Source organism: Ailuropoda melanoleuca, chromosome 14, assembly GCF_002007445.2.
Source record: "Ailuropoda melanoleuca isolate Jingjing chromosome 14, ASM200744v2, whole genome shotgun sequence".
Lineage (NCBI taxonomy): Eukaryota > Metazoa > Chordata > Mammalia > Carnivora > Ursidae > Ailuropoda > Ailuropoda melanoleuca.
In genome coordinates, this window is record NC_048231.1 from 16,038,185 (window position 1) to 16,046,298 (window position 8,114).

General features: G+C 45.2%; 1 long non-coding RNA gene across 1 annotated transcript; it reads right to left on the bottom strand.

Moving 5' to 3' along the window:
* Nucleotides 1–686: 686 nt before the first annotated feature.
* On the bottom strand, nucleotides 687–5,350 carry LOC117796033. The gene is made up of 3 exons (XR_004620356.1): nucleotides 4,373–5,350; nucleotides 1,199–1,312; nucleotides 687–1,095 (listed from the first exon to the last, which is right to left on the bottom strand). It is a non-coding gene; the product is annotated as an uncharacterized LOC117796033 (long non-coding RNA).
* Between the last annotated feature and the right edge of the window lie 2,764 nt (nucleotides 5,351–8,114).

An 8,114-nucleotide genomic window follows, 5' to 3' on the forward strand; every position in this document is an offset into this window, starting at 1 on the left:
GGGGTCAATCACAGAGAACATGACTTATGCATAAATTTCTAAATTAAGGTTTCTTAGACAACAACTAAGAAAAAGAAAGGAAGACTTCAACCTGATTTAGAATCTCTTCACTCAGTTATTTTGAGCCTGTGTAACAAGACCTCAATTATTTGGAACCCCAGAGGGATAAGTTGTTCTGAAGGGTTAAAACTTGGGTGCCCAAACTCAAATTTAAATCATTTTGACAGGTTTAAAAAAATGTATGCATGCTTCTTTGCTTTGTTTAATAGACTATTTGGAACATGACCTGGGGTGCCTACTGTAGGACTCTGTTGTCCTTGTGACCTTGTATACAGGAGGCTCGAGGCCATACTGTAGGCCCAGACTATTGTGTACTTTGGATTTTACTGGGAAAAAAAAAAACAAACCAAAACACCACACAGTGGAATTCTAGATTCAGCTTCGGCATATAAAAAGCTTAGATGCTGTCATTTCTGTCCTTATAACTTGAAAAAGCTGGACAAACTGAAAATCAATGACTTCTTTTGAACTCGTCAGAGAATGGGGGTTGCAGAGCAAGTCAGCAGCCTGAAACCTGGAGAGATGGGTGAAGACAGGAGCGCGGGCCCAGGGTCGGCTCACCTGAAGCATATGCTGCTAATCGCATAAACTGGTGGGTTCCTCAGCCTGNAGCCCAGCTTCGGCTCACCTGAAGCATATGCTGCTAAACGCATAAACTGGTGGGTTCCTCAGCCTGGACCCCAGAGTCATCTCTTTTAAACTTTCTGATCACCTCCTGTTTTCTCTTCTCATTCTTTCCAGGCTTAGCTATGCTCTGTGCCAAGCTTTATATCTATTCTTACTGCGGATAAGGTAGTTTAGCAAATGGGGTGATGGGTGGCAGGGAGCAGCAGACAGACAGACAGGCAGACGGACAAAGCCAGAGGCAGAGCTCGAGTCTGGGCCTTGGCAAGGAAGTAGGGGCCCAGTTTCTGATCACCTCTCGACTTTCGATGGTTCAATAGCTTGATATCAGTTCAGACAAAGGTGACCCAACACCAGGGCAGCACTGTCCCATAGAAATATGGCTGAGCCATTCATGGAATTTGGAATTTTCTAGAGGGAATATTTTAAAAAGTAAAAAGAATAGATTAACCCAATATATTTACGATGTTATCATTTAGATAAAAATTTTATATAAAAATTATTAATGAGATACCTTGCATTCCTTTTTCAGTATGAAGTCAAAATGCAGTGTGGACTTCTCAGTATGCACTGGCTACATTTCAAGTGCTCAATAGCCACATGCATGGGCCAGCACAGCTCCTGGGGACTATATGAGGTTGCAGTTAGGTTTGGCTGCTAATGACAAAGGTGACTTAAACTAAAACATAAATACATTTCTCTTATATAAATGTTCAGGTAGGCGTGAAGGGCTATGTGATAAGGCTCCTTTCTTGTTGCTTCTATCTTATATCTTGGTGTCCCTCCGCATGGCTTCATTTCCAAATTCCTCAACAGTCCAAGATGACTGCTTCAGCTCCAGCCAGCACATCCACATTCCAGCCAGCAGGAAGGGAAAAAGGAAGGAGAAACCCTCTCTTAATGGTACTCTAAGCAGTTCCACATGTATTACTTTTACTTCCATGCCTTTGGCCAGAATTTCGTCAGATGACCCTACCTAGCTGCAAGGGAGTCTGAGAAATGTAGTCTAGTTTTTAAGTAACCATGTGACTAGCTAAAATTTGAGGGTTCTGTGACTAAGGAAGAAAAAGAGAGCATATATTGAGAATCAACTTGTATTGTTGGTCTCAGGCCCATTCACACGGAAGAAATGCAGATTAGAATGGTAAACCAGAATGCTAATTTATTAAGCGTTAATGGGACTGTAATTGCCAGCCAGATGGGAGTGCCTGGGTTTGCTGACTGTTGTAAACTCTTCCCAGTAGGATAATCTCAATGGTTGGAAGGTTAATGGATCAGGTTATCACAGCCTGATGGACCCCTTTCCATTTAAGGACATACCGCCCTTCCAAGAGACCCGAAACATTCCTCCAGCCATGTGGGAGCCCTCTGTCTGGGATGGCACTGGAGATCCTTGGACAATCTCCTGCCTTCAGCGGTCCTTTATCTGAGCTTCTGGGGGGCTCCGTCCTTTCCTCATCATAGCTTTACACAATATAATTCTGCCTACATCTGTTACGTATTAGACTTTGAGAGGGCAGGATTTTGAAGACCCACCAGCCCTTTGTCGTAGACTTTGGAAATACTCCTGTCTTATCAGCAACACTCATTGACTCGAATTTATTGAGCACATATTGTGTGCCAGGTATTATATTATGCTGAGAGTGAGTAAGAACCTGGCTTCTGTCCTTAAGGTGATCATAATATCTGAAGAATAGGGAAGGGGTTGATGGGCAGGGTTAAAAGATGAGTAGGTGTTCACTGAGCAAGAGGAATGAAAAGACATCCCGGGTAGAAGGGACAGCATGTGCAAAGGTTAGAGACATCAAAGAACATGACGTATTTGGCTACATGACATATCTGGCAGTAGGACATAGCGGAGTGGGATTTGAGGGGAGGGGGTGCCAGAAGGGTGCTGCAGGGGGCCACTGTGGTGGTCTCCTCAACATCCATTCCCTCTTGGTAGCTACCCCATGTTCCTTTGGGTTTGCACCCTCCCTACACTTCCCACACACTTCTGAGGAAGTTGACTCCACCCTAGCCCTAGGGGTGAGGTGAATTGTCTCAGTATAGACTCGTCAGCAAAATCCCTTCTTGCCTAAGGATGAGCAAGTGACCCAATTCTAACTCAAGGGACTGGAGAAGCCTTTGCTGGCAGCTTCAAGGAAAGCAGCTCGCTCTCTCTCTTTCTCCTTCAGCATGGCCTGGAGTGTGGGTACGAGGCCAGGAATTGTTGCAGCCATTTTGTCACCGTGAGAGAACCTGCCAAAGGATGAAGACAATCCCGTGGAGGGCAGAGGGAACATCCTGAGAAGCAGGGGCTTTGATGACATTGTTGATCCATCAAGCCAAACTTACCTGAAGCCCATTCTACCCCTAGGGCTTTAGCAGGTTTAGGCCACAGTGTGAGAGACCTTGGGGCTTAGCCTTTATTCTGGGGGCCAGAGGAAACCATAGAAGGTTTTCTTTTTTCTTTTTTTCTTTTCTTTTCTTTTCCTTTCTTTCTTTTCTTTTCTTTCTTTCTTTCTTTCTTCTTTCTTTCTTTCTTTCTTTCTTTCTTTCTTTCTTTCTTTCTTCTTTCCTTTCCTTTCCTTTCCTTTCCTTTCCTTTCCTTTCCTTTCCTTTTCTTTCCTTTCCTTTTTTCTTTTATTTCTCCCTTTCTCCCTTCCTTCCTCCTTCCTTGGTACCTCCCTTCCTTCCTTCCTTCTTTCCTTCCTCTTTCTTTCTTTCTTTCTTTCTTTCTTTCTTTCTTTCTTTCTTTCTTTCTTTATTCTTTCTTTCTAACATTGTGTGCTTATTAAAGACTTACATGGGAAGGTATTACCCGAAAGAAAATTCTGTTAGTGAGGAATTCTTAAATGGTCCCTAGAAACTTTATTCCATATAATTATTTATAAGGGGAAAGAAAATAGGGTTTTTGGTACCTTGTTTTGCTTCTTTNTCTTTCTTTCTTTCTTTCTTTCTTTCTTTCTTTCTTTCTTTCTTTAACATTGTGTGCTTTTTAAAGACTTACATGGGAAGGTATTACCCGAAAGAAAATTCTGTTAGTGAGGAATTCTTAAACGGTCCCTGGAAACTTTATTCCATATAATTATTTATAAGGGGAAAGAAAATAGGGTTTTTGGTACCTTGTTTTGCTTCTTTNTTTTAGCAGGTTTAGGCCACAGTGTGAGAGACCTTGGGGCTTAGCCTTTATTCTGGGGGCCAGAGAAAACCATAGAAGGTTTTCTTTTTTCTTTTTTTCTTTTCTTTTCTTTTCTTTTTTTTTTCTTTTTCTTTTTTCTTTTCTTTTCTTTCTTTCTTTCTTTCTTTCCTTTCCTTTCCTTTCCTTTCCTTTTCTCTTTTATTTCTCCCTTTCTCCCTTCCTTCCTCCTTCCTTGGTACCTCCCTTCCTTCCTTCCTTCTTTCCTTCCTCTTTCTTCTTTCTTTCTTTTTTCTTTCTTTCTTTCTTTCTTTCTTTCTTTCTTTCTTTCTTTCTTTCTTTCTTTCTTCTTTCTTTCTTTCTAANCCTTCCTCTTTCTTTCTTTCTTTCTTTCTTTCTTTCTTTCTTTCTTTCTTTCTTTCTTTAACATTGTGTGCTTTTTAAAGACTTACATGGGAAGGTATTACCCGAAAGAAAATTCTGTTAGTGAGGAATTCTTAAACGGTCCCTGGAAACTTTATTCCATATAATTATTTATAAGGGGAAAGAAAATAGGGTTTTTGGTACCTTGTTTTGCTTCTTTTACACCTCCATTCAGTCATTCCTTTCAGGTGCTAATCTTCTGCTTTGTAGTCTCTGTTTTCCTTTCTTCCACTGCCCACCACAGGCGTCTTGCGTGGCCCAATGACCATAAATGCACTTCAGTTTCTGGTCTTCCTACGGCCTCGGCCTCGTTGGCTGCCTCTCCTCCCATGGAAGGCTTTCAAGCAGGGCGTGAACTGACTGACCCACGTGGTAGGACGCTGTCTTGGGGTGCCGAGAGCAAAGCCTGGACCAAGGCCAGAAATGAGGACCTGAGCTGAGACCACAGAAGAAGGGTGAGTTTGAGGGCCACTCAGGTGCCAGAAGCCAGGCTGACTGGATCAGAGGCCCTGAGGCCCAGGGCATGCTTCAGGAAGACTTGAACTCATCACCTGACTACAGGAAGGGAGACAATTTCCTTCCTCCTTCTGCCTCCATCCACGTACCCCGCTGAAATCACTTCCACTGCCAGACTCTTTATTCTCCTGTCTTGTACGGTTCATGCCTCTGATTACAGTTCCTTATGGGCACACCTGTCCTCTTCCCATCATGCCTCGGCATCCTCCCGTCTCCAAGATGTGGCACGTGGTTGGCACTGGTTAGTGCTGAATTGGATTGAGCCGATAGCACACCGGTTCTTGCTGAGTTGGTGTTAGCTGCACCCTCCTCCTGCCCCCAGGGCTGAGTCATCTCTTTCATAAGTAGCCTCCAAAAGCCGCAGCCACGCTACCCCGCTTCCTTGTTGTTGGCAGGTGGTGGCAGCCCGAGTGCCAGAACGCCAGGGAGGCAGCCACTAGGAACACGTTGGGCTGCAGACAGTGAGCCAAGTCATCAGGCCTCATATACGTTTACAGGAGGAGTGTGTGCTCCCCAGGAGATCTGTAACAACACCCCCTTTCCAGGAAGCAGAAGCCAGGCCTCCTTCCTTTCTCTTTTCTCACCTGTCCTGTCTTGTGGCCAGAAGCACGCTCATTGGATTTCCATGGTTCTAAAATAAATCAGTTTCACAACCGACTGTACTCTCCCAAGCTATCCGTTTTGCTGCTCCCTGGGAGTGTTAACCCCTTTCCATCCCATCGGGCCTCCAAGGCTGGGGTTCCACTTCACAAAACATTAACACTTTAGCTCCTTTCTGAAGAGGGATCTCCGGTTTCCTGAGAACTGTCTGCCCCCCACCATTCCTCGCTCTGCCAATAATTCATCCCATAGAATGTTGACTGTCTTTGGGGATGGTCATGGGCTGTATAGCCTTTGAGGGAACAATATTAACCTTTCTCAACTTTGTGGGACACCCCTCCTTATCCCTTTTATATTGACCTCCACTGGGTTCTTGAGATGTGCCTTGTTCCTCCAAACCCCAAGTTTTCCTCATCGCCTCTCCAAGATTCCAGCTCTTCCCCCTGTCTGCATGATTATGGAAATTCCTTGTCCTGCTAGCCGCACTTCTCCTCAGGGCTCTGAGATTCAGCTCTCATCTGCCCCACTGTTATGTTGTTTTCCTTGTCGCTATGGCAGGGATTAAGACTCCAGCCAGGGAAGGAGGGTGGAGGGAAGAAAGTGAGCAGGGAAAAAGCAGGAGGCTGATGGGAGAGAGCCTGATTGGAGCTTGTCAGAGCAGGAGGAAGCAGAGAGAAATAGGCTGAGCGTGTCAAGGGCGGAAGAGGGATTCCTGTTTTGTTCTAATTTGGTTTTGGTGTTTTAGTTTGGGTTTGTTTCCAGAGATGAGGAGACATACATTTAGTGCTGAATCCTGTCCCTGATGCATAGTCAGAGCTAAAGAAATCCTCTCCCATAGTCCATAATCCAGAGGTAATCTCCAGTCCCCACATCAAACAGGAAAAACTCTCAAAATAACTTTGAGTTATTTTTAATTCACTTTATGGACAGGCCTGCCGGGGCAGTGTGACGATGTGACTCAGTACAACGCCAAGACCCAGGCGTTGACCTTCAGAGATCCCTGCCCTGACTCCTGTGCATCCCTGGAGGGAGACATCCTCAGGACCAAGGGAGATGCCCAACCAGAGCCAAGGCCCAGGCCCACACCCACCCTGGTCTAGACCTCGCTCCTGGTACTCAGGACCCTAGAATCTCTGCCCATAAGGCCCAAACCTGCTTCCAGGGCCCATGTGGGACTGTTACCAAGGTCCTCCCTCTCAAGGGTGGATTGTGCAGCCAAGGGCCCAGAGGAGGCTGCTTGGGGCACTTGGACAGAATGTGGAGGTGCAGGCTGGTGTTAGGAACATGCCTGTGGGCCAGTCCCTTGCTGAGGGTAGGAAAAAAGGGAAACTAGCCCTGATCTGGGATGGCCTGTCCCTGTGCCCCCACATTCTGGTGCGAGGAGCCTGAGAATTCTAAATTTGCTCTTGGCCTTCCAGAAGTTGAGAAAGGTATGTTTGTGTGGGTAGAAGGATAAGACATATTTTATTTTATTTTTATTATTATTTTTAGAGAGACAGCGTGCTGCATGCACAAGCTAGGAGGGGGTGTAGGACAGAGGAAAAGGGAGAGACAATCCCAAGCAGATGCCACATTGAGCGTGGAGCCCGACACAAGGCTTGATCTCACAACCCTGAGATCATGACCTGAGCTAAAATCAAGAGTTGGATGCTTAACAGACTGAGGCACCCCAGTGCCCCAAGACATACTTAAACAATTTGTTAGCTTGACTAATAGCATTTAAATATTTAGACATATGGTACGTGGGTCTTTATTTGAATTCTTGCCCTGGTCCCACAAGCCTATGGGAAAATGAAGGATGTGACCAGCATGGGTACCTCTAGCTCCAGCTGTGCCTCCAAAAGTCTTGCTCTCCCTGTCCCAGTCTTCCTCTGGTGCATGACTGTGTTCAAGGCTCCAGCTAGTGACTCAGTTACTTAGCTTCCCACAGTTACAGTAAGGGTAGCTGTAATGGAGTAGTACCATTTTGTGTTCTCTGTTCATTTTTTCTGGTTGTCTAGCTTCTGAACCCCTTTTCTGTGTTTGGGAAACACAGTTGAAGCTCTATCCTGTGCCCATGTTTGCATGCATGTACATACACACACACACACACACACACACACACACACACACACACACACTTTCATGAGCCTTGGTAGGAAACAGCTCACATCCCAGTACAGAAGACAAAAATGCTAGGAACTTGCTATGGCAGATGCCACCAGTCATCTCCTGTGATATCTATTCTCTTCTTTAGTAAGAGAATCCCCAATTTTTAGCTGGAGACATGGCTATCTGGATCAAAGACCACATTCTGCTAGATGTGGCCAAAGGATCAAGTTTCAACCATTGAAATGCAAGCAATGTGTGTGATTTCCAGGAAGTGGTTGTAAAGGAAGGGGGTCATTCTTTCTCTTTCCTGATAGCTGAAATGTGGACTTGATGGCAGGCGCTCAAGCAGCCACATTGGTCCATAAAGAAGCATGCAAAGGCAGTCGAAGGAGCTTCAACTGCAATCTTGCCCTCTTTACCTTCAAATTCTTACACAGAGTGAAAGAAATTTCTATTTTGCTTAAACCACAGCTATTTTGAGTTTTCCATTATGTGGCGTGGAAACCAAGTGTGAATAATTTGTCTTCCCAGCCTCTCTTGCAGCTAGGGCATAGCCTGTGGCCAGGCTCTACCTAAGAAAGGCTCTCTGGTCAAGGCAGCCTCAGCAGGGAGCTTGGGTTCCTAGAGTAGGGATTGCATCCAGTGTCCAGTGGTAGCAGTGTGGGTGAGGCAAGATGAA